The following is a 25,400-nucleotide window of genomic DNA, read 5'->3' as shown; positions in this document are numbered from 1 at the left end:
TTATAAGGAAAAGAGGTTTATTTGGCTTATGGTTCTGGGACAGCCGCATCTAGCACGGGCCTTAGGCTGCTTCTACTCATGGCGGAAAGTGGCAGGGAGCCAGCGGGTACAAGCAGATCACATGGCGAGAGGGAGCAAGAGAAAAGAGGTGCCAGGGTCCTATAAACAATCAGCTCTTGTGGGATCTAATAGAGCGAGAATTCACTCATTCATCCCGCCTCCCCAGGGAGAGCATGAACCCTTTCATGAGGGATCCACCCCCATGACTCAGTTTCCAACACTGCCACATTGGGGATCAAATTTCCACATGAGTTCTGGAGGGGACAACACATCCAAACTCCATCAGTCCCCTATACTTTAATTTTATTTAAAAGTCCCCAGCGCTTTATTTTTTCTTTTCCACATCCTGTCCAGCGGCTTCCTTGGCCCTTTTGGCCCGGACACCGAAGAGACGGGCCTTGGCGCGGGCCGTGCGAAGACTGGCAGAGGCCCTGAAGGTTCTCCTCCTCGGAGACGCACCGTGTGGGCCGGACTGGTCCTGCCAGCTGAGTGGCCAGTCTGAGTTCTTCTGCAGAGCTGTCTCCCTTCTTGGGGGCCGAGGGCTTCCTGGGGAGGAGGATGAGCTTGGGGCGGGACTCCTTCGGCCACTGCACATTGGCCTGCGGGGACTCGGTGGACTTGTGCCACCTCCTCGGATCCACAGAGATCCCGCCGGTCCGGGACACCTATTTGTGGATGCCAGCCACCCTACCTCTTCCACGCTGAAGTCCCTGCCCGCTCGCACGTGGTGTGACATCTCACTGGGGGGCACCTCTCGAGGGGCCAGATGGCTCCAGTGGCAGGGCGCGGGGCGCTTTTGCTTGCCCGGCCTTGTCTGCGGATCTTCCCAACGGCTGGTGAACTCTGTGGCCACGTGCCGCCGCCAGGCCCCGTGGAAAGGGGGCATCAAGGTCATGGCATTCCGGCTGGGCGCCGTGGCTGCCCAGGGCCTCCTCGCAGGAGGACGGTCGAGTGGACAGAAAGGCCCACATGCACCTTTACCGGCTACCTCTCCTGCAATGACCTCGATAAATACAATTTTATTTTTAAAGACTTCACGTTTATTTCCACGTGGAATAAATGCAAGGAAGCAAACGAAATGCTTATGAAGAAGCAGGAAGTAGTCAGAGTGCTGCAAAACTCTTGGATTCAAAGCCGTGAGCATAAATTACCTAAATTTGTTGGAATTACAAAGCACACTTGGCCATTGCTGTAGGGGATGTAGTTAAATTTCACACAACACAAAAAGACTTTCAGGCATTTTCTCCCATAGCAAACTGGGATCCTGCAAAGTGCATCCCTCCCTCCCGATGGCCTCCGACTTCCTTGCTTCCAACCTCTAAAATACGTGCAGGAATCTGCCTCTCTGTCCACACTTATGAGGAAGGAGGAAACAATTTGGCCTCTAGAAAGGTAAAGACGCGTGTCCCAAGAGAAATACTCAGTATTTCAAGGTCCTCTGAGATGACTAAAATGAAGCAATAGGTACGAGGACTCTTCCTGGAACAGTTTAGAAAAATTGAGGGCTATGAGAAAGTTATTTGTGTGTGGCAAAAATTGTATTTGGTGTGGCTTTTCTCTCCTTTCTTTCTCCGTCTGTTTCTGAAAATGGGTGGGTACGTCTTGTATCTTTGGGACAAACTTTTTTATACTGTTGGTTTGTTATTGATTCAGCTCCATTCCTCATAAACTGGCAAACCCTAGAAGATGCTATCAGCAGCTTGGAACTACATTTGTGTTAAAAAGCGCCAGTAATTTAGAACAAAAATCAATCAGGAAATGTGCAGTTAACAATGATCAATTTTGGGGGCCGGCCCGGTGGCGCACTGGATAGTGCGCTGCTTGGGAAGCGCAGTGGCGCTCCCGCCCGAGGGTTCGGATCCCACATGCAGACCAGTTCCCGCTCACTGGCTGAGCGAGGCGCGGGAGCAACACCCCGAGGGTTGCGATCCCGTTGCCAGTCCCTGGTCCGGTACGGGGGCAACACTGAGGGTTGCGATCCGTTGCCAGACACGGAAAAAGACAAAAGACACACACACAAAAAAAAAAACAATGATCAATTTTAAAGGGAAAATATACCAATATCATTCATATTGTTAAATAGGTTGCCTTTGACTTGTAGAATATTGAAATTAAACATTGACCTTATTTAATTTTTCTAAAATTCTCTATCACTCCTTCCCTAAAGGCCTACACAATTTTATTTCTGTAAAAAACAGGTGTACTCCCTTTCTCATGAATTCCACCCCCCCACTCCCCCCCACTCCATCTTTGGTTCTTTAGGGTGGCAAGGAGTTTCAGTTTCTTGTGATCTGGTAAAAACTTGGAACCATTAGGCAGCAGGGACGATCAAGTTCCTGTCTCCCTGTTAGGTCTGGGGGCCTGTGCAGGACCCAGAGGAGGCCATCTCTGATTTGCCCCTCACCACACCCACATTCCGGGTGAATGCCAAGTACGTATTTGTTGATAGATGTCCAAACACAAGTCATTCTTAAGGTTCTCTGGAAGTGTGTTTGTTATTTATTAAGCACCCACAGTGGGTCAGAAAGTCAATGAATTTCAGAGCTGCAAGGGATTTTAGAGGTGACCCAGTCCAACCCCTTCATTTTATAAACAAGGAAATTGAGATCCAGAGAGAAGGTTCCTGCCCAAGGTCAAACACATAGTATTCAGTAGAGCTGGAAATAAAACTCCCACCCCAGGGCTCTTTCTGCCTACCACAGCTGCATTGTGTCCTATTAGACCTGATCCCTGCTCTCTAGAAATCCATAACTTAATTATACCAAATTTTTGTAGTTTAAGATATTTGCATAATCAGAATGATGGAATTGGCATTTACTTTTGGATTTAGAGGAAAACTGTAATAAGAGGACAGAAATAAGCAGAAAAATGAACACCCCTAACATATATATTTTTAAAACTGATTTGACTTTATTTATATTCCACTTTGTTCTGAAAAAAGATGTTAAGAAGCTTTACGTGGGACATACAATATAACAAGATAGAACAAGTAAGAAAAACACTATAAAAACAAGTAGGAAAAATGACAAAAAGGAAAATAAAGGTAGTAAAGGAAGCTGGGAACTGAGATTAATATAGAAAATGCCTGCCATAAGGCCCTAAATACTTGCTGGAGGGAGACCACAGATTTGCTAAGCCTCGTAGCTGGAAGGAACGTGTGAACTGTTACAGGATTCTCAACTCCTGGATAAAAAACACACCAGCCCTGGAAAAGCACAACTCTTTTTACTAATGAGGTCAGGGAAAGTTCTCCCATGTGTCCTCATATACCCTGAAGTATATTAGGATGGATCGGAAATGGAATCACAGACTTTTGAGGACTTGGGGATCATCCAGTTCAGCTCCCTCCCCAAGAACTGGAACAGAGACTTATCAAGGTCACATCACCACACTGGGTCTCTGGATTTGGAGAAGGAGAAAGGAAGCCAGGGAACCTCCTCCAACACATCAGACCCTGGGAGAAGGTCAGGATGCATGGGGTGTAAACACAGATGACCCTTCACCTGACCGTGGAGTCATTTTCCTCCTCCTTCTGTGCTGGGATTTCCACAGAGTGCTGGTGGAGCTACAGAACCTCCAAGTTGGTGCCTCCCCATCCCCCAGTGGTCAAAAAGACTCCCCAAGGGAGTTCTTCTAGGCCCCAGAAGGGAAGACCAGAAGAGAGAGGCTGGAAGCTGGGGCCAACTTCTCAAAAGGCTGTTTATCCTGACTGGTTGGCAGGATTGGTTCAAAAATGTAGAAGTTATTTCCATGGGCAAAAGGCAGGGGGCCACTTCAAGCTCTAATACCCAGTACTTATATCTATATCGCAGAGGGAGGCCAAATTACATAGGAGGAGGGGGATAGAAAGGGGAGTTTACTGAAGGCACAGAGGAGCCCATTCTACCATTTCCCCCTTAGGGAACAGACCAAAAAAAAAAAGAAAAGACACTTGCGGTATCTTTGACTTTAAAAAGGTTGAGAATAAGTGTGTCGAGGTGGCTTTGCTGCGGTGGTGGAGGGAAATCTGTTAGTTTCAAAAAGGTGATTTGTATTTTAGTTTCTATTTCTCATTTTGTCTTCTGGTCTATCTAGGAAATTGCTATTGAGAACAATAAATTGGAATGTGGACCAGCTCAATAATATTTAGGATAATATCCCACCACACAGGAAAAGAGAAATACATATTCACGTAGAAAAGTATTTTCAGTTTTAAACTTTTCTCTTTGTTCTTGATTACTGAAGTATGACATATGTATAAAATAAACTTTAAAGGAGTAGAGAATAAAATTCCCTATCATCTGATCCAGCCAAACATGCTGGTAAATTTCCTTCCATTTTTGTTTCTATGCATTATTTTTATGCATAATTAGGATTCATTAGAGAATTAACTAATTTGAAAATCAATTTCAAGTTGCAAGACAGTTTCCACCGCAAACAAGTCTGTAAGGTTTGACTATAAGGTAATGATGCTGATTTACAACAAATCTCCTCGAATTTAACCATCTAAATGAGTGTGTCCCCTTCAAAGTAACCACACATCTGTTTTAAGAGGCTGACTTTGCTTACAATGTTTCTGGAGTTCCTCTTGTGGGATTACTTTCTAATCCTTGTTAGATTGACAAATTCTCCTCCTTTGAGGGTGGGTTTGAGATTTAGAAACTGCCAGAAGTTATCAGGGGTTGGGTCTAATGAATAAAATGAGTCATCCTTCAAGCTGGGCAATATTGTTTTTGGTTGAGAACATGTTGGGTACAAAATGTAACGAAATTTATTTTCTCATGCAGCAAAAGGGTTTTGAAGAGGAAATGTTTCAGTAGAAGGGAGATTTACCCTCTATGAATCCTGACAAATTCTTAATGTAGAGTGGAAAATTGTCTCCACAGGACTAATTCGTATTGGGTTTTCTGACTTGTAATTACACTTTTGGTGGCTAAAAGATATTTGTTTTACAAGCTCCATGATAATTCCATTCTCAGTTTCTGGCAAAGCAAAAAGTATTCCATATTTAAATGTAAGACAGTCACTGAGGCAAATTGTTCTTAACCAATTGATTAGGTAAAACTACACTTACCATTATCTGGAGATGTACAAGAATGCTTCATGCTTTAATTATCCTGTTACTCATTTATTATGTTCTTTTTATTTATTTCAGCTCGAACATTCTTTCCCTAGTCTCCACATCAATCTGGTAGCATAAAAGAGAAAATTAGACGGCCCCGTTGTCAGCACAGACTGTTAATATTTCTGAAGGTTGCACACAGAGTTATGTGCAGCTTTCTAAATCTTCAAGCTTGTGTAACATTTTAAGTATAAAGTATGATTCTTCTCAATGTTCTTTTATCATGTTTCTTATATTTGACAGCAAAAGATTGCAAGCTTTTATAATTCAAGGATTTTGGTAAACATCCAGAAAAAGAGCCAACAATATTTTCCTTTATATATTTTTCCTGCAAACTCTTGTTTCTTCCTGAGAAGTTAAGTTATATGGATGGTGAAGCTGGGAAAGATTATAAATATATACATATGTATTTAAAATTTTTTTTTTGCTGTCTTGTTGCTGTTCACTAGTTTTCTTATTCCTTGAAGACCAATTTCCTCTCTTTCACATAAAAAGGTTTTTTCCTTTTGGTTTTGTCAATTCTAAGAATTCTGTAGAAGGAAGAACAAAATACTATCTGTTGTCTCAGCGTTGATCACATGGCCATTTGACTAAGAAAATAAAAATTGTGGGAGTGTATGTGACCACATATTGCTGTATGTGTGTAGACTATCTCTGGAGATATAAAGACCTGGTAACACTGGTTGTCTCTGGGAGGGGATGGGGAGGGAAGGAAACTCGATGATGTATCTTTTTTGAACCTTTTGAGTTTCGGACCATAAAGAATGCAATGCCAATTACTAATTAAAAACAAAATAAAACTTCCTCCAGTTTAAAAAAAAAAAGAAGAGAGAAATTAAGGAAAATGCAAACAAATAAACAAAAACAACCCCAACTCTCTCTGTTGGTCTGAGTCTGGAATTTGGAGTGAAAATGAAAAGAAAATCAATCCCCTTCTTGCTGACTCCTTCTCTTCCTCTTTCACTCTGACCAACAGCTTTTAGCTTCTATTGATCCCAGAAGAACTGAGAACCCACAGGTAGCAAAGGCATGAAGCGTCCTCAAGCTGCCCCTAGACTCTGCAGATCTACCGTAGACAGATGGGAGTCCTTCACGGCACACAGATGGAGGCCACCTCTCTCGTTTCCTCATCACGGTCATATCCTGGACATGTGGCAAGTAAGTAGCTTTCGATCAATGTGTTCAAAGCCATGTTCTTCTTGAAGTTTTCTAGGAATAAGTATTCTTGTTCTTTGCTATTCATTAAGTACCTGTGTTTTTCTTACCTCTGAGCCGTCCAGCACGTGGTTCTCTGTCCAGCTAACTCTTACCAACACTTAAGGCTTTATTTCTTGAGCTCAGTGAGGGTTGGTGGCTCATTAGTATTAGCTGCATCCTCCCAAAGTCAAAGAGAATGCTTTCGAGGGTGGGAGCAGATGGGAGGAGACCTTCATGCTGCTTATTCCCTCTGCGACACACACCCCATGACATAATTCAGGACTCCCTGTTTATGCTTCTTAATGTCTGACACACAACTGACTGTAGAATGAATGGATGAATAAATCAGTGAACGAAAATCTTGTCCGCTTACCCTACCTGACTTCCCAGCCATCAGAGATTGTACCACATCAAAGGATCTCTTTCTTTCGGCTTTTTAGCAGAACAGTTCACATATATTCGATCTTCATAAATTGAGTGTCCACTAAGTTGAAGGATGCTGGCATTCTCTTGCCAGATGATGGTAAATGCTATCTAAATTGAGTTTAAGTAGAAAACCTGTATAAAGAATAATAAATTCAAATCCATCCTCCTAGGACTTTTATTTCCTTCTGTCTTTAGTGCTTCTTTTTCGATGGCTATAAAGAGTCAAAGACTTTAGGTTAACAATCATCTTTTGAGAGCTAAACCATTAAAAAATGTATTCTATGGAAAGTGTACTTATGAAACATGCTTATGCTATAAAATTGGGAAGACTGATGACAAAATAATTTTATCCAGAATGTTTTCAAAACATTGAAACAAGTTGAAACTAAAAAAGATGAAGTTCAGCAGGAGTAAATTAAAGCTCTGCATTTAGGTTTAAAAAAATCAATTGCTTAAGTATAGGGTGAGGGGAAGCTGGTTTGGAAACTGTTCATATGGAGAAAGTATTGTGGTTATAACTGACTCAAATGTTCAGCCAACAGTGTGATGGTATGACTTTAAAATTTAATGCACATAGACTACTTAAAATAAAGACACCAAGTTCCGGACTCAGGAAGTAGAAGCTCGTTTTGCTCACTCAGATCAGCCTGCGATATCAGGGTGCCACCTTCTAAGAACTTTATAGGCCAGAATGCACCTGGAGCTGTTATTTTCAAACTGTGGGTCGTCCTCTGTGAGTGAGTGTAAAATTCATTTAGTAGATAGCAGCCAGCATTAAAAAAATTAAAAACACAATACAGTGTAATAAAATAGAGTTGAATTGGAAAACATGAGTTCATGGCAGCTAATAAGGCTAAGTATTTTTTAAAGAAACTTCTGTTTCTGTTATATGTATGCATATGTGTACTGATCATTATGTAAAATGGATTTCTTCCTGTGGGTTGTAGTCAACAAAGTTCAAGAAATATTAATGTAGAGAAAGTTATAGAGATGGTGAGAGAGATGGACACCTGGTTACTTAAGAAACAGTTACAACAATCAGGACTGTTTAGGTTGAAGAGATGACAGAAGAGCTGTCCTCCTTTAGTTGAAGGACTGTCATGAAGAGGAGAGAATGGCTTTGTTCTGTTGTTTCAGAAGATGGGGTTTCAACAGAGGGAGTTTTTAGATCACTATCCAGATGAACTATCTGACAATTGGAGCTGTCCATCAATGGAACTGCAAAACAACACACTGTAGGAGTGCTTAAGCACAAGATGGGACCATCTGTCAGGGTTATTGTGGCAGAGATTCCTATATTGGGAGAGAGGTTGAAATAGACATTCTTGAATGTCCCTTTTAAGTCAGAGTTTCAACTATTCTATTTTCTCCCGTGGGTGCATTTGAATTTCATAAGCTGTGTGCTTTAGATCAGGTAATTAATTCAGCAAACACTTTAAGTGATTATCTCCTGTGTATGGAAACACACAAAAAGGCAATTTACTAACTTCCTAATTATTCTTATTATGTGTCACAACATTTAATTTTTAGCCATGATATGTCTATTTACCAGTGAGATTGCTAAGGTCACTTGGATACTTGGGTAGAAGTGAGGATAGAATTCAGGTCTCCTGGATTCTAGGCTTTACACTTAACAATAGCAGCTTCTCAACTCTGAACACCAGCACTGACTTTAGTCAGGGTGGCAGAGACCCCTGGATTCCTACCTCAGTGTCTGTTCTCTTCTTGCTTATAACAGAATTGCCAGTTTATGCCTGGGTCCATGACCACCTGCTGTAAACACTATATTCCCCAAGTTCCCTTGCAGCATATCTGGTCAATTTAAGTCAATTATGTCTGAGGTAATATGAATGGAAGGCCATTTCTGGGAATCTTGACAAAAAGACAGCTGATATGTGCCCTTAGCAACTCTACTTCTTCTTCCTTTATCCTTCCTCTTGGGTTGATGTCAAGCTGCCATCTTGAGCTGAGAGGTGGAAACCATGTGCCAAGGATGGTGAATGCAATAGCTATACCAGCCCTAGAGTGGTTCACTTACAGGACAGAAAAAGAAGGAAATGTCTGCCGTATGGAAGCCAATGTTATTTATTTGTTACATGCAGTTGAACCCAATCTTAACTGATAAGCCTGGTCACTCTCTCACCTGTGGACATCGAATGCCCACCCTTATTTGCTAAAACACTAACAGAATGCCAGATCTTCCGAAGTTAGAATCTCTGCATCTTAACATCTTTCATAATAGAAAAACACTAAAAAATGTTGGACCAGTTTCTGTCTAGCTATTTCCAGGGTTAAAATACTCTTTTACATATTTGCTCATTCAGTGTATTAAATGCTTCTTTCCTTAGTAGACATAATTAATGGAGCTACTGAGGGGTCCTGATTGAGGTATTCAGAGTAATGGATCTATCCTTAGCCTTTCTCTCCTACAAACAACCCTGTAAAAACAGTAGCCCTTGCCTCTTTTCTTAATCTCAGTTCATCCTTGCAAACAAAGTGGATGTTGGTTCATCGTCTTTTTGCCTCTTTTTTTTGGCTGGCTGGCACAGGGATTGAACCTGGAGCTTGGTGTTAACACCACATTCCAATCAATTGAGCTAACCAGCCAACTCATCCTTTCAACCTCTTAATGCAATGCAATGGGGCTTGAGGTGACTGTGATTCTGCCCGAGGCCTGGATTTCAGAGAACTTAGAAAACTTGAACAACCTTTCCCATTTTCTCAAGATAAGGGGAGTCTGAGATGCTCCCCACATTGTCACACAATCAGTCTGGCTGAAAGATTGTTGCAGAGTCCTTGTGCAAAGAGCAAAGAAAGATTTGTAAGATTTAAAGATAAATCTTTTTGGTTTCTTCTGCTATTGTCTCTTTTAAGATTTGCACCAGTGAGTAGAATCTGCTAGATCTCTGGTCAGTCTGATTCCATAGCCAAACTTGTAACTCTTTCTGGTGACTCGGAATCACAGTAATATTTGAGGATAGTAGACAATGGACTTTTTGATTCCTGGTTCTGAGCTCTACCCATAATGGTATTTGTTGGTTCCTCCTGGTGATCCTTGGGAACAAATTTGATTATTGGAAGTTGGTATTACACATATATGTCCTCCATAAATTTATAGTGTTAGAATAGAGAAAAAGTATTAAAAAGTTATGGTTTTGAGGCTGTGATTCACTAGAAACCAGAGTTCTCGATGATGCCATAAATTTGATTTATGGCATTATAGAGCCTTGATCTAAAATCTGAGGTTCTGCCAAAAGTTTCTTTTAAAAGTTTTCTTAGTTTAGGGTAAAAAAAATCCACATATGTTCATGATATGCTAGGCATATACCATAGGAGAAAAAGAATTATAATCTACTGAATAGCATTTATAGCTAAAAATGTTTATTTCAAAGACAATCCAGAGTCTCTACAAGACAATTCCATATTCAACTAAGAGTAGAACAAACATGGGCTTTGCAAAAGCACCTGGTGTGGCCCAACAGAGTCCGAAGTGCCCCTTGAAGCATTTCCATTAGCCACCTCACACCTCCACGCACATTTTCTTTAGCGCCTCAAAAATATATTTAAAAATAATTTGTTAGTGACTCATTCATCTTGAGGCATCAAAAAAACTAGCGTAGACCTCTAAAATTTGACTGTAACACATGCAGACATTCTTCTCTTTCTTGCTCTCTCTCCTTTAAAGTGAACTACTAGGCTATCATTCGTATGAGAAAAATAGAGTAACCTGCTAGACTATTCAATCAGAATTGCTTTATTTACTTTTCAGATCAAAACCTTTCAGAAGGAATTTTTTTCTTTAACATGAGAGATACATGACTAACCCATAATCACTAAATATCCATAAAAGACGAAATGTTTCAAGTGGTCAGGATGGGAACCTTCAACTTCATATTTGGCATCCTTCTGTGTCACTTTGGACTCATCAGATCTCACATTGCTTCAGTTCCACCAACTCTAAGGGGAAAGCAATACCTGCTTCTCAAAGACAGAAATGCCTTAGTGTCTTGACTTCAAGGAAGTCCATTCTCATTACCACAAACATTTTATTCTATTCACAAATCATTTTGAGCTTTGAGAGCTCAGTTATTTTGATACAGCAAAATTCTGTGGAACAAAAGAATTGGGGCAGACACACTGATGCTTATTGAGATAAAACTTACTCATGTTTAATCTGCACTAAATCTCACAAGGGCCAAATCTAATTTAAATGAGACGCCTCTAAAATTCTGCCAGCTTTGGAAACCTTCACTTACAGGAGCCTGCTGACAAAGAGGTATTTCTCCCGGCCCCTACAGAAGGCTGCATTACTCATTCGCTGCCTTCCCCGCCCAGGTGACTCCACCCAACATGATCACCAAATAAGGCAATCCCGCAAGTGAGTTTTTCTTCTATTTACTGGAATTGTTTAGTGAACAGGAGGATTTTTTAAAGGAGTAGCTGGTTCTATTTAGATGTCATTTCTTTTTTGAGCCTATTAACTCATCAGCCAGGGCGAGGTTTGGAAGCATATAGGATAGTTTTTCTCAAATTTGATGCACAACAAAACCACTTGGGGAAATTAAAAAAATTATTGGCCTGGGCATTGGGATTTGTGAAAGTTCCTCAGGTGATTATAATGTGTGGGTATGTTGGGGTAGGAAGAGCAGTTGAGAATCACTGTTAGAACTTAAAATTTTTGCTCCCTTAATTCCAGAAGCCACAGATGACAGTAAAATTAGCTGACACTAATTGAGCACTTGCTGGGCCAAGCACTCTGGTAAGTGCTTTACATACATGATGTCATCATATCCTCACCACAACTGTGTGTCAAGCCCTGGTGATAATCTTCATCATCAGTCTACTGCAGCAAATATTTGTTGAGCACCATTATTGTTCTAGTCATCACTGTGAATACATAGAGGAGTAAGACACAGTTCATGCCCCTGGAGAGTTAATAATCTCAGATGGGATGATAACAAGGATTCATTATAACCAGAATATAATGCAGAGTACTTTTCATGAGAGGGTACAAATTACTTACAAAGTTCAAAGGAGACATGCTACAGATTGGGGGAATCAAGAAAGGAGAGATTGAGGTTCAGGGGTGTGCCACAGCCAGCTCCTACTGGTCTCTAAGAAATGATAACTATATTTTTGGAAATTTTGCAAGCCAGTTGGTGTCAGATTGGTAGCTTGAAATCATCCATGATAGGAAGATTGGCATGAAAATTGGCAAACTACAAGTCAGAAGTCTTTTTGCCCAAAGAGCTTGCTGTTAAATATTTACCAGAATACCACTGATAGACCTTAAAAGATGTGTAGGATTTCACCCTTGAGAGGTGACAGGAGTGTGATCAGACAGATAGAAGAGTATGATGGAAGAAAAGGAGTTGGCAGAGAACTCAGGCTTGCTCAAGTAAGAATACATAGTCTAGTTTGCCTGGAGTAAGATAAAAGTAGAAAAAGAATAGGAGTCACAACTGCAAAGCTGAGGAAGGGATTTGTTAAGTCTAAACCCTCAATGTAAACGTCCAATAGAGCCCAACACATAGTAAATGCTCAAAAAAGTTCATACTCTTTTTTCCTCTCTTCACTTTTCTAAGTTCTAACTCCTGACATCTAAGATTCCTTACAAACTCTGTAAGGTAGGTATTTTTTTTTAAAAATAGATGATGCAACAGGATCAGAGAGATTAGAAAATTGGACCAAGAACATACACTTAATCACTGAGTCTTATGCGGTATGTTGAGGTGAATAGTGACCCTAAGGTGGTGACTGGGAGAATGGGGAATGGTGGTGACGTCTGCAGAAACAGGAGAGTAGAAGAATTCAGGGCAGACGCATGGGTCTGAGTGCTGGTTGTACACATATGTGGCAATTCATGGCAGCAAGGATGGAATCTGGGAAAGAAGCTGGAGCTAGAGGTTGGTTTGCAAGTTACCACCCGGGGCCTGGCGAGAGCATGAGCCTCTCTTCCACTTCTTATGACCCACTGGGCTTCAGGACTCTGGTTTCTCCCTCTCTCATTCTCCTCTTGGAGGCTGGGAAGCTCTTTGCTTCAATCTACAGTGATCTCAAGGATCATGGATCAGCTTCAGCTCACTAAAAGGACTAAGAATTCTGTAGACCATGCAGAATGTCTGTAGAGATTCAGGCCAATCTCTAGAAGCTGGGGCCTTCTTGGGAGTGTTAAACCTCACCAGGTTCTTGAACTTTGGGTTATGACTTCACTTCTCAGGGTGGAGAAACTCTGAACCAATCTGGTCTCTTTCTGGCTCTCAGGATCAGGAAAACCTGGCCTTTGGTCAGGGAATGAGGCAAATTTCCCAAATCCATCCCAGTTTAGGCCCAACCACCTGAGGAGAGCCGGCTGGATGAGGTAACAGCACGTCCATCACTGCCTGTAACTGGCCTGTGGCAGACCCTCTGCCCCTGCAGAGCTGAAGGAATGGGTCTGAGGGTTAGAAAAGTCCATCTTAGGAATGGCCACATGTCCATCCTCATCACTGACAGGAGTCCCAACCTGAAGATTCTCCCACCACATCTTGAACAAACTCTTGACCCAAAGACTAGCCAGGTATGAAAAGCCCTGCTTTTCTGCTCTTTCTCTAAAACCCTTTACACACTCTGAAGAACATGTTTTAATCCTAGACTGCATTAAAAACATTTCTGGGTACGGATTGTTCCAATTAAATTTTAAATGTCAAAAGTTTCTTAAAATATGACTCCTTAAAATAAACTAAATCAGCCGTTCTGGATCACAGCCAACATAAATCAAAGTACCTAACCAGATGGGGATCCTGTAAACTAAAGGTAATGGCAGTTGTTCACAGCACAGGGCCTGATGAGAAAAGCAAAAAGCATCAGATAGGCCATTTTTCCTTTTCAAATTGTTTTTCAAAACACAGGGTAACCTCCTAATAAACAGAGGAATCTTGTGTTCTCACAGCACCTGCTCACAAACAGAAACCCCAAAATGTGCCTAAGAGGTTCTGAAAAAAGAAGTTGTAGACCGGTTAGCAGCACAACCACATTTACTCAGAGGGAAGAATCCAGCAGCTGCCTGCATAACCAGGAGAGAAAACATCACTTGTCCCAGTCTCCATCCAGCCTGTGTGAGGGCACCACAAGATGTGACCTGTCCTGACCCAGCAAGCAGCATCGTTGGCCATGAGAAGATACAGCTGTGCTAGAAATGGTCCCCTACACAAGCACTGGCCACACTGCGAACATCCACCCCTGCACTGGACTGGACTTATTGTGCTGATCCTGAGAGCAAAAATAATTGTTTGGAAAGAAAGTGCTTTCTAATAAACTAAGAGGAAAGTGATGTCACACAGCTGGGTGGGGACCCTATGAGCTGTCAGCACCAATATGGGAGAAGTGGGGTGGAAAATGGCCCAGGCCAAGGTCAGACATAGACAAGAGCAGAGGCGAGTCTCCAAGCCTGGGCTGCAGTGCTGTCAGCACAACAGGACATTGGGCAAGGTCAGCAGGGAGTCAACATCTGGAGGTGCCAAGTCGGAGCAGTGGCACTCTGTGAGCAGTTCAAGAGCAGAGCTGGCAGGACAGGGAAGAGACCAGGCAGGGAATGAGGAGGCACTCCCCTTTTTCTTTGCCTAGCTCACCCCTGCTCTTCCTTTGGGCCCTGGCTCAGACATCATTTTTTCAAGGAAGCCCATCACCCTGCAATTCTCCTACATTGCACTTATAATTGGAGTGACATTGATTGATTTCACCATCCTCCCTGCTAGAACATAAACTCCATGAGCTGGGCCCCGTGTCTGTCTTCTTTATGGCCATATCTCCCCGTACCTGGCACAGTGTGTGGCCCATTGTCAGCCCTTCATATATCTCAGTGGGAGGAAGAAAAGATGAGTAAAGGGCACAGGAGAGGAAGGAGGGAGGGAGGGAGGAAGGATAGGAGGGAATAATTGCAGGGAGGTACAAACAAAGCTCCATCTTGTTCCAGATCCTCTTTCTGAAGACCTTTCTTGTCAATGAAGGTGGGCATGGCTGATCCTGCAGGCATGGTACTCCCAGCTCAGCAACTGACCCATGTGGTGGACACTTGAAGGCATATGGTTTAGGAACCTGAAACATGAACCCCTTCTGGAAAAATAGCTGCATTTTATTTCTTAGTGTTTCATCTCTTGAAGGGTTTTTTTTCTTTCTCTGGTGTTTAAGAAGAAAACAAGCTGAAACCTGAAACTATAGATACTTCTCAAGGATGACGGGATGTTGAAAGAATGTAGTTAAAATGCTCATTAGGGATCATCTACAGTTGTAAAGAACAGGATAGAGGAACAGATTCTCTTAATCCTTGGATTTACTCAACAGGATTTTACCAAAACAGGATGAACCTCTGAAAAAAAAGGCAAGCATTCACAATACCAGTGCAAACAAAACCTAATGAAAGACATCTGAAAGATACAGGCAAAGGAACAGCTTTAGAAGCCTGCGTTTTACAGACAAAGACCTTTGCCAATAGTTTTGATACCCCTAAAGTGATTGATGTTGGTTTTCCAATCTGCGGCAAGAGGGAGTCCAGGAGTGAAAAGGTGATTGGGACAATGAGTTTGGGACTACAGTAATTAGCTAAGTGACAGGAAGCAGAGGTCCTCAAATTTTAATTTTTCTGTGACTTAACTGGGTCGAGCAGGTCTGAGGCGGGGCCCTGGATTCGGCTTTTCTAACCATCTCCCATGATGTCCATGCAGGTGGGTTGTGGACCCACATCAGGTAGCAAGGCCGTCGTGCACTGTAAGGGCGCATGTGGCTCTGAAGAAAACACAGGTGAAAACAATCAGCTCCTCGCAGGCTCCTGTATGTAATAAACACATATTTACACTTTACTTAGATTCTTTGGGTTTCAAGGAATAGAGGGGTCACCCAACCCAGTTCAAGTGATGTGGTTTGTGGTGAAGGAATTGCAAAGCAGTGAGAGTGATGGAAACTTCTGGGAAACAGGATCAGTGGACTAACCGGGCCTCGAAGAGACTGGAACCAGATATCATCCTAAATCCAGGGCAGCTCACAGGACCTCAGTGGCAGGGATTTGTGTAATTCTTCACCCTCTTGCTGTTCTTCCAAGGCCTTGCTTCTATCTCATAGCTTTTACCACCTCGCGCTTCCTCAAAACTTCTGCTTGCTCACAGCCTCCCAGCGTAGCACTCCTTTGATCAAAGCCTCCGTCCCTGTTCCCTTTTAGCATTGTTCCTGCTAAAGGCAGGATCCTTTCTAGTTCCTAACTCAGGCTCTTGACAGTGAGAATCTGACCGGCTGCTCCTGGTGGGCGGAATCCATCACCCAGCACCCCTGGGCCATGGCAGCATGAGCCCTGGCTTCCTTTCGGTCAGGACAGGTGTGCCCCACCTTTCCAAACACCTGGGGCTGGGCAGGGGCTGCTAGGGGAGCAGGTGCTACCTTCCATGAAGGGCCTTTTACGGATATGGTGAGGGTGGTATTTGCCTCCTCCAGGAGATCCAGGGCTGGCTGAGTTCCAGGCTATTGTGGTCCTTGGAAAATGACTTGATTTTGGTTGCTCTCTGAGGCAAAAATATCTTTCTTCAGAAAAGTATTGGGAGGGGTTGGCCAGTTAGCTCCCTCGGTAGCGTGTAGTGCTGATGATAACACCAAGGTCCAGGGTTCGGATCTCCATTCCGGCCAGCTGCCACAAAAAGAAAGCATAATAATAATAATAATAAAAAGGATTGGGAGACTTCCTATTTGGAAAATTCTGGTCCGTTCCACTGAAGGGAAGGGAGTCAGTCGATTTTTGCAGTTTTTAAAAGTTAGCAGCTTTCTGAGGACTTCCACTTGGGGTTCAGAATGTTAATTAAAGCTTAACCTACGGAAAATTCTGGTCCGTTCCACTGAAGGGAAGGGAGTCAGTCGATTTTTGCAGTTTTTAAAAATTAGCGGCTTTCTGAGGACTTCCACTTGGGGTTCAGAATGTTAATTAAAGCTTAACCTATGATCCTACCCCATGTTTTGGGGGTGATGATTAGCTCAGCAGCAGTTTGTCCTGCTCCTGCCCAAGGGCCTCAGGGTGTGCACCACAGCTACCCACACGCCCCTCACCCTTCGTTCCTTCTTGAGTATTTACTGAGCACTTGATGTGCTGGGCACAATTCTAGGACAATTCTGGGGACACGGCAGTGAACCCAAAAGACACATAGCTCTGTCTCATAGAGCTTATGTTCTATCGGGAGGAGACAATTGATAAATACAACAAATACGTGATTATCCCTATGTAAGAAGGTGGGAAGTGCTCAGGGGGGAGCTCAGGGAGATGGGATGGAATCTGTGACAGCGTGGGAGGGTAAGTGTCACTGAGAAGTTGATGTCTGAGCCAAGCCTCGATGGAGGTAAGGGAACTTTTGAGAATTTTGTAATATCCCTCAGGACAAGACACTGGAGGCACCTTGGAGTCTTGCGAAATCAGCGCTGAAACCTCCGGGAATAAACAATGGAGCAGGAAGAGCATGACAAGACGGGAACATTCCATGGCTATGCACCCAGAATGGCCCCACACAAATGTTTCAGGAGCAGTGGCAGTGAGAGGATTCGAGAAAGAAGGGTCAAAGCAGCAACGGGAGAAATGATAGCAAAGTCACGATTCACTTCGGTGTATTGTTCTTTCAGTTTTTCTGTAGTTTTGAAAAATTTCAAAACAAAGTTGGAAGAAAGGTCCTCGTTGTGATAACAGCATTGAGGTTATGTGGGAGAATGGCCTTATTCTTAAGAGCTGAGATATCTAGGGATACGATGTCATGACGTCTGCAACTTTCTTTCAAATAGTTCATAAAAAAATATTTTACAGAGGTAGAGAGATAAAGCAAATGCGGCAAGATGTTACTGACTGAGAAATGAAGTAAAGAATATATAATGAACTGTTCTTTCCATTTTTCTATAGATCTGAAAATTTTCAAAATAAAAAGTTGGATTCTACTCAAAAGAAAGGAGAACGTATGACAACACATAGATTTGTATGTGAATGTTTATAGCAACATTATTCATAATAGCCCCAAACTGGACCCAATCCAAATGTCCATCAGTTGCTAATGGATAAACAAAATGTGGTGTATCTATATGATGGAATGGAACTCAGCAATAAGGAATGAACTGCTGATACATAACACAACATGGATCAACTTCAAAAACGTTATGCTACATGAAAGAAGCTAAAAGCAAATAACTACAGATTATATAATTTAATTTACATAAAAAGTCTAGAAAGGGAAAAATCTATAGAGAGAGAAAGCAGATCAGTGGTTGCCTGGGGCCAGGTGAAAGTGGAAATTGACGGCAAATGGGCATGAGGGAACTTTTGGGGGTGATGGAAATGTTCTAAAATTGGATTGTGGTGATGATTGCACAACTCTACAAATTTACTAAAAACCATTGCATTGGGCACTTACAGTCAGTGAATTTTATGGTATGCAAAGTGTGCCTCCATAAAACTGTAAAAAAAAATGTTGAGAAAAAAATCAAGGTTTAGTTCTCCACCTAGGAATCTGATGGTGAGCCTTTAGTCACTCAACAAATATTTTTTGAATTCTTACTATGTGTCAGTCACTGTGTGCTAAACCCTGAGGATATAGTGTATAGTGCCGAATCAAACAGGCACTGAAGTTTGATAAACTTTATGAGCTTTATTTTCCTGGTACATTTTTTTTGGAGGGGTGCTAGCTGGTTCTGGGATCCAAACTCTTGACCTTGGGTGTGTGTGTGTGTGTGTTTTGGTACATATTCTATGAGACCTGCGGTAGAGGTATGGACTGGTTAACCTGCATTTCTTTTGCTGGCTACTTTGTTTAAGTTCTACTGAAGGCAATCCCTGAGACCTGAATTTGGGTGTAAGTTATTTACTTGGCAGGTGTAGTGGGTTGAATGGTGGCCTCCAAAAAGATGTTTTCATGTCCCAACCCCTACAGACAGTGAATGTTACATTATTTGGAAAAAGAGTCTTTGCAGATGTAATTAAGTTAAGAATCTTGAGATGAGATCCTCCTGGATTACCTAACTCCACTGACAAGTGTCCTTAGAAGAGACAGAAGGGCTGGTCGGTTAGCTCCGTTGGTCAAAGAGCAGTGTTGTAACATCAAGGTCAAGGGTTCAGATCCCCATACTGCCAGCCATCAAAAAAAAAAAAAAAAAAAAAGAGGAGAGGAGAAGACATGGACACAGATGAGGAGGAGAAGGCTTTGTGAAGACAGAGGCAGAGATTAGAGCGATGCAGCCACAGCCAGGAAATAGCCGAAGCCACCAGAAGCTGGAAGAGGGAAGGAGGGATTGCTCCCCAAAGACTTCAGAGTGAGCACAGCTCTGCTGACACCGTGACTGTGGACTTCTGGTCTCTAGAACCGGGAGAATGAATTTCTGTTGTGTTAAATTGGTCTTTTGTCTTAATTTCTGTTGTCCAAGTTTGTGGCAGTTTCTTCTGGCAATTGTAGGAAACAGTACAACAGGTGATCCCAGGAAGCATTCACGAGGGAGTGGAGAGTGAGATGCAGAGGGAGGCGAGCCAGTGAAGGGAAGGGACAGGACTGCGTTGCCACCCTGGGGACCTTCTGGGAGACGGTGAGGGAGGGCTGAGAAGGCTGGTGCATCCTCCAGCTTCACCCTTCTGGCTGAGGGTCACTCCTGTGGCATCAGTGCCCAGTGCTCCTGGTCTGCAGAATATGCAGGTATTGTCTGTAGAAGAGCCCTGGGATGGGACAAGGGACCGTGGACAGGGTGGAGTGGACAGCTGCTGCTCCCCTGTCCTTTAGCTTCTTATTGATTAGCTGAAAGCCCTACATGCATGAGTATGGGAAGAAAAATAAGATCCAGTAAATGAGACTGACACACTTTGACACCCACAGCAGATAACTAGACCAGTTGACTCTGGTTACAATGTCCAACTCCAAGACCTGGTCAGTTCATGTATCAGTCCCTGGCTGATACATGATGTGACAGGTGACTCTTCTCTGCCCAACATGGGAATATTAACCCTTCTTCTTTGATATATTATCAGTTGGAATATGGTTACTTTTTCAGGGGTTCTTTTAGAATATATTTGACTACTTCCTGTTTATTAATATGTAATGGAAAGTTCTCATGATCCCATTATATCTGCCTTACATGTAACCTCCATAATCATGCATTAAATCAACCATCTTTTTGTAGTGCTAGAAATGCTGCCAGATGCTCTGTGTGGAGACTGGATCTCCTACGATCCTGGCACCTCACAGCACCCAGCACAGTGTAAGAAAACAGCAGGTGCACAATAAAGATGTGCTGATAGATTTATTCCTCCCCTTCCTGATCTCTCCTCCCGGCCCCCTGGTCTTCATCACAGTCATTGCCAAGCAATGCTCCTGCAGCTCTTGTTTTTGCTTGTCTGTTCTCTATTGCTCCCAGCCAGCAATGCTCTTTTCCTGTCTCTTCTTCTAGTGTCTCTGGGTAGAAGCCCGCCGTGCTTTTTGGCACAGCTGGGTGAGGAGCTCTCAGCAATTGTCTACATCATTTTACAAAGCTTCCAACCTCAGACTTGGCAATTCAAATCCAGCTTTAAACATGGGTCAACCAGTGCCTTCACCCCCACCCCCAATGAAAGCTCAAGGGTACCATTTAGCAAAGAATGAATTTGCATATCTGAAATTAAAAGTTAAAACATATTTGCTCGTTTTAAAACTCAGCTTCTCCTTTTCAGGTTGGAGAAAGTCCTGGAAATGGCATGTCTTTGCTTGTGGGTTCCCAGCAGGGCCTCCTGGGTATGAGCCTGGCTGTAGCCTCCCTCTTTTCTTAGCTGTTTACTTCTCTTGTGAGCTGGAACCAGGAGGGAAGAGCATCCAGAGGACTAAGGTAATCTAGTTTCTGGCCGTCTTTGGCTGGAATCCTTCTGGCATACTCTGACAAGCAGAAATAGCATCCTCTATCTGCACTAATGGCCTTATCTTAGCTGGAAGAAGTAGCTTATTCCAATGCTAATAATAATAATAACTCACATCTGTTGAATACTTACCATATACCAAACTCCGTGCTAAGTGCATGGCATTCTCTATCTCCATTTCAGTCTTCACAACAACTTAATGAAATCACTCCTTTATCATACCCATTTCACAGATAAGGAAACTGAGATTCAGAAAGTCCAAGCACATGCAGGTGCCACACAGGTAGTGGAGCTAGGATTCAAGCCTATCTCTGTCTGACTTCAGGCCACATGTGGACATTCTGAACATAACCCTCAGGGTATGTGACCTTAGGTCAGAAGAATCCTCATCTTTTTCTTTTTTATACAGAGAGTTAAATGGTGAAGTTGAAAAGGCAATAGCTTCTGAAAGTGTCCTTCGAGGACTGGACTATTAGACGCCAGGATTATCCAAGTCCGTGCAAGAGGTCAGAAGAATCCTCATCTTTTTCTTTTTTATACAGAGAGTTAAATGGTGAAGTTGAAAAAGCAATAGCTTCTGAAAGTGTCCTTCGAGGACTGGACTATTAGACGCCAGGATTATCCAAGTCCGTGCAAGAAAAGCGAGGGATGCTGGCCAGCCCTAGAGTGGGCTTATTCTCTTCAGAAAAACAGGATTGCCTTTAAAAGGAGATTCACTGAGAGGGACATTAGAAGGGGAAAGTGAACACTTTGGACTGTGGAGGTGGAGGGGGAGTGAGGCCTGAGCATCGCCTCTGGGGCAGCACCAGAGCTTTCCTGGCCTCCAGCTCAAAGCATTTGAGCCTGGTTTTCATGGGGACGTGGGGAGAGCAGGGCAAAGAGTTTTGACTGCTGACCACCCAAGGCTTAACTGGGGCTGAAAGCAGGGACGCTATGGGGTCACTTGTGCACGGGGTGTTGGGGAACAGTGGTTCCCTGACCCCTTGTCTGGTCAGCTGGCCATGAGAATTCTGGCCTGGCACGTTCTTGCCTGAAGTGTGGCCTGGATTCCTGTCTCTCCTGGCTGTCTGACTTGTATCATGCAGGAACAGAAGAGAAAAATAAATTGGGAATATGGATAACATTTAAGTGACTCTGAAAAGTTCTGTGGCAACATGGATCTGTTTCAAGAATTATTTTTAACTGTAGACATTTAGTCCCTGTGGGAAATAAAACTTAAAAGGACAATTATAATTAGGTCACATTTGGAGAAACTTATTACATTTTGCTATATGTCCCAGGAGTGTATCTTAAATGACTTTAGTATTTAGCTTCAATCATGGTGCAGAATTCCATTTTTCTATGCAATGGTGGAAGCAACCAAGAGAAATGATGATAGCAGTATTAGATAAAAGCAAAGGCAGGGATAAATCTAACTTAGGATAGAAGAAAGAGAAATGTCATACACCATGTCTCCTTTTTCTCCTTGGCTGCACCCTAAAATGGTGTCTATGGAGGGACCCTGGAACTTTCTGTGTGCATTTCCCATTAAATGCCCCTTTATTTCTGCTCAGGATGAAAGTTTGATCAAAGACAACCCTTATATTTCCCAAGTATAATTGAGTGAAGCAATTTAGTGGAGGAAAGGCTCATTGGGAACAACATAAACAGTAATAGTGGCCGTAATATTATTTCTATGATCTCTGTACAGGTTTCAGAGCTGAGGGCCAACTGGGGACTCACCCTTGGGAGTGAGGCTAGCGGGAAAGAGGGGAGAAAGGTTGGAGGTGAGGTAAGGAGAAGATCGTGGCCAAAACAGGGGTCACATGCTTTTCCGTGAAAAGTGTCCCCTGGGAACTTCATTAGCTTGGAGACTGGCAGTAGTTGAGGCCCTTTGCTCTGTGTTATGCAGACACTTGAACAAAAGGTGAGGTCTGGCCAACCTCTTTTTCCCCAAACCATCCCATGCACTAAAAGAAATATTTAAAAAGAAGCAACTAAAATTTATCTATATAGCAGTGAATTAAAATGGGCTGAAGATGTTCTTTCTCTCTGACAAATGCATAATATACTCATATTCTTATAACAAAGTATTTGCTCATAGAAATGATTTTACCAGGTGCTCTCTAACCCTTTTTAATATTGAAGTTTATAAAATCTGTATTCTTACCTGTCGTGTGGGATTAGATCATAATTTGCCTTGGATGAATAGGTGTAGCTATTTACCAGGTTAAATAAGGCAGAAGAATTGTGTAGGGAGATCAGAGCTTTGTGTACCAAAAGCCCACATGTGCATGATGCACAAAGGACATTGCTTAGGGACAAATGGCCACACTGGGTCCCCTCCCTGAATGTGGCAAAAGTGGTGAGGAGTCAACCTTGGCAATCAGCTCTGTGAGGGTGAGTGGCAGCCATTCATGACGCGGTGGCCATGGTGACAGACAGACCATACTGAGCATCCTGTCCCTGTAGCAGGCCAACATCTCTGCTGCTTCCTGCCTCATCTGCCCTTCAGCTTGTACCACTCAGAAATCAGAAAATGTGTTTTGCTGTCTTGGCATCTATACTGGGGAAGATCAGTGGAAGAAAGACTATTCAGAGAAATCAGGGTTCAGTTTTCGATGAATCTATTGTTAGTAATGGATATGTTACAACTTCCAGAGCACACACCAACACCCTTACCCAAGGGTAACCAACCACAGCACTTACAGGAGTCAGACAAGTCATATAAGTGAGCACAGGTCAAGTGTGGACCAGGAGAACTATGCAAAAGATGCCCTTTTGTCATATGCGTGTATAAGTTTAGCATTGCCAGACTTCCAATTTTTTAAAGAGAGTTTGGGAATCTGGATTTAAATAATATCTCCTAATATTCATTTCAAATATTAAATAACTCTTATAGACCAAATGAACAAATTAAAATAAACACACACATGTTCACAGTGAAAGCCAGTTTATTACAGCTGCATTAACTCAGAAGGAATTAATCTGTGTGGTAGAAAGTTATCTTGGCACACCAAACTGTTGTCAGTGGTTACTTTTGGGAACAGGAGTGGGAGTGAGTGGGGACTTTTACATTTTTCTCAGTATACTTTTCTATTGTTTGAATCTCTGGCAATGAGAATACATTTATGTATTATTTATGTAGTTATTTTAAAAAATCAACAGTCTGAAAAATACAAGAGAAACTGGACTTAGGAATTAGAACATTTAAGAATGGCTGGAGACTTACATTTAACACGGGAGATTGATTGCATGAAAGACAGAAACCAAAAGAAGAAGAGAAACTTGGAGGAAGCAGAAAAAAATCAAAAAGACTAGCAATTTATGAAATAAGTACAGGATGCTATAAAAATCAGATAAAAGAAAGACCTCTTAGAAATTAAAAGTACAATAATGAAATAATAACATGATAATGCTGATGAAATCTTACAGAAAGTAGTAAATAAAAGGTAAAGATTTGGAGAGTAGGAAAGAAACAGCATGAAATTAAAAGGATCGATCGAGGGGTTCCACATTCAACTGATGGTCTATTCAGAAAGGCAGCAGAGGGCCGGCCCGTGGCTCACTCGGTAGAGTGCGGTGCTGATAACACTAAGGCCACGGGTTCGGATCCCATATAGGGATGGCCGGTTAGCTCACTGGGTGAGCGTGGTGCTGACAACACCAAGTCAAGGGTTAAGATCCCCTTACCAGTCATCTTTTAAAAAAAGAAAGGCAGCAGAGAAAAGTGAGTGGAGGAGGTTATCAAAGAAATAATAAAGGAATATTTCCAGAACAGAAGGACATAAAAGTCAAGATGAAAAGATCCATGGAACTTCCAAACACAATAAATAATGATAATAAAATAAAACCTCACATCAAGTCACATCATCGTGGAATTTCAGAATACCAGGAAATCAAGAGAAGTTTCCTGGGAGATTTCCTGAGGGAAGAAATAGGCCACACATACAAAAAATGGATCAGGAATAGAATGGCATCAGAGTTCTCAACAGCAACACTAGATGCTGGAAGGAAATTGAGAATTTGGAAAAAGTATTTCCAAACTGGTGTAGATAGCCAAAGTAACAGGTGTGAGGGAATAATAAAGACATTTTCAGATATTCATGATCTCAAAGTTTTTTCTAGGTATTCTTAAGAAGCTACTAGAGGATATATTTTACCTAAATGAATGAGTAAATCAAGAAAATTGGGATCCAGACCACCATAGATCCAACACGTGAGATGAAGTGAGCAAAAGAAATTCTTAGGATGATAGTAAAGACAGGTTTTAAGATGGTAGTGATATGGCAGGCTTAGAAGGCAAGTGCATAGTAGATCAGGAGCATGAAGGGTTATCCTGCTCGTATCTTTAGAGAAACAGTGAAACTGTTAGGTGATCTGAAATGTATGACACATATGATACTTGGAGTATTAATTATTGATAAATACATTTAAAATGGTCAAATGAAAAACAAGGCAATTATTAATTCCAGGAAAAACAAAAAAAGTTCAAGAAAGGAATTTTGATTATGCTATACTATTTGTCTCAACTGTAAACAACATTCAAATAGTCATAATGCTTAAAACATTGAATACTGATTTAATAAAAAGTGTAACCACTTTGGAAAAATGAAGGCAGAGAGTGAATAGCTCTGTGTGTGTGCGCGTTAGGAGTGGAGATATATAACAGAGCTAAATGCTTCTATAGGAGAAAGTCAGTAAATAATGCTTATATTGAAAATCAGGAAATGGGGATGGAGAGGGGGTAGAGCAGGGGATGGATTTTTTAAAAAA

General features: G+C 42.2%; 1 pseudogene; it reads right to left on the bottom strand.

The window, feature by feature from the left end:
* Positions 1-385: 385 nt before the first annotated feature.
* Positions 386-25,400, bottom strand: part of LOC103587666 — a 61,641-nt pseudogene continuing 36,626 nt past the window's right edge.

The sequence above is a fragment of the Galeopterus variegatus genome, unplaced genomic scaffold, assembly GCF_000696425.1.
Source record: "Galeopterus variegatus unplaced genomic scaffold, G_variegatus-3.0.2 Scaffold473, whole genome shotgun sequence".
Classification (NCBI taxonomy): domain Eukaryota; kingdom Metazoa; phylum Chordata; class Mammalia; order Dermoptera; family Cynocephalidae; genus Galeopterus; species Galeopterus variegatus.
Note: the sequence above shows the minus strand (reverse complement) of the source record. Positions and strands in the feature narration are given on the sequence as shown.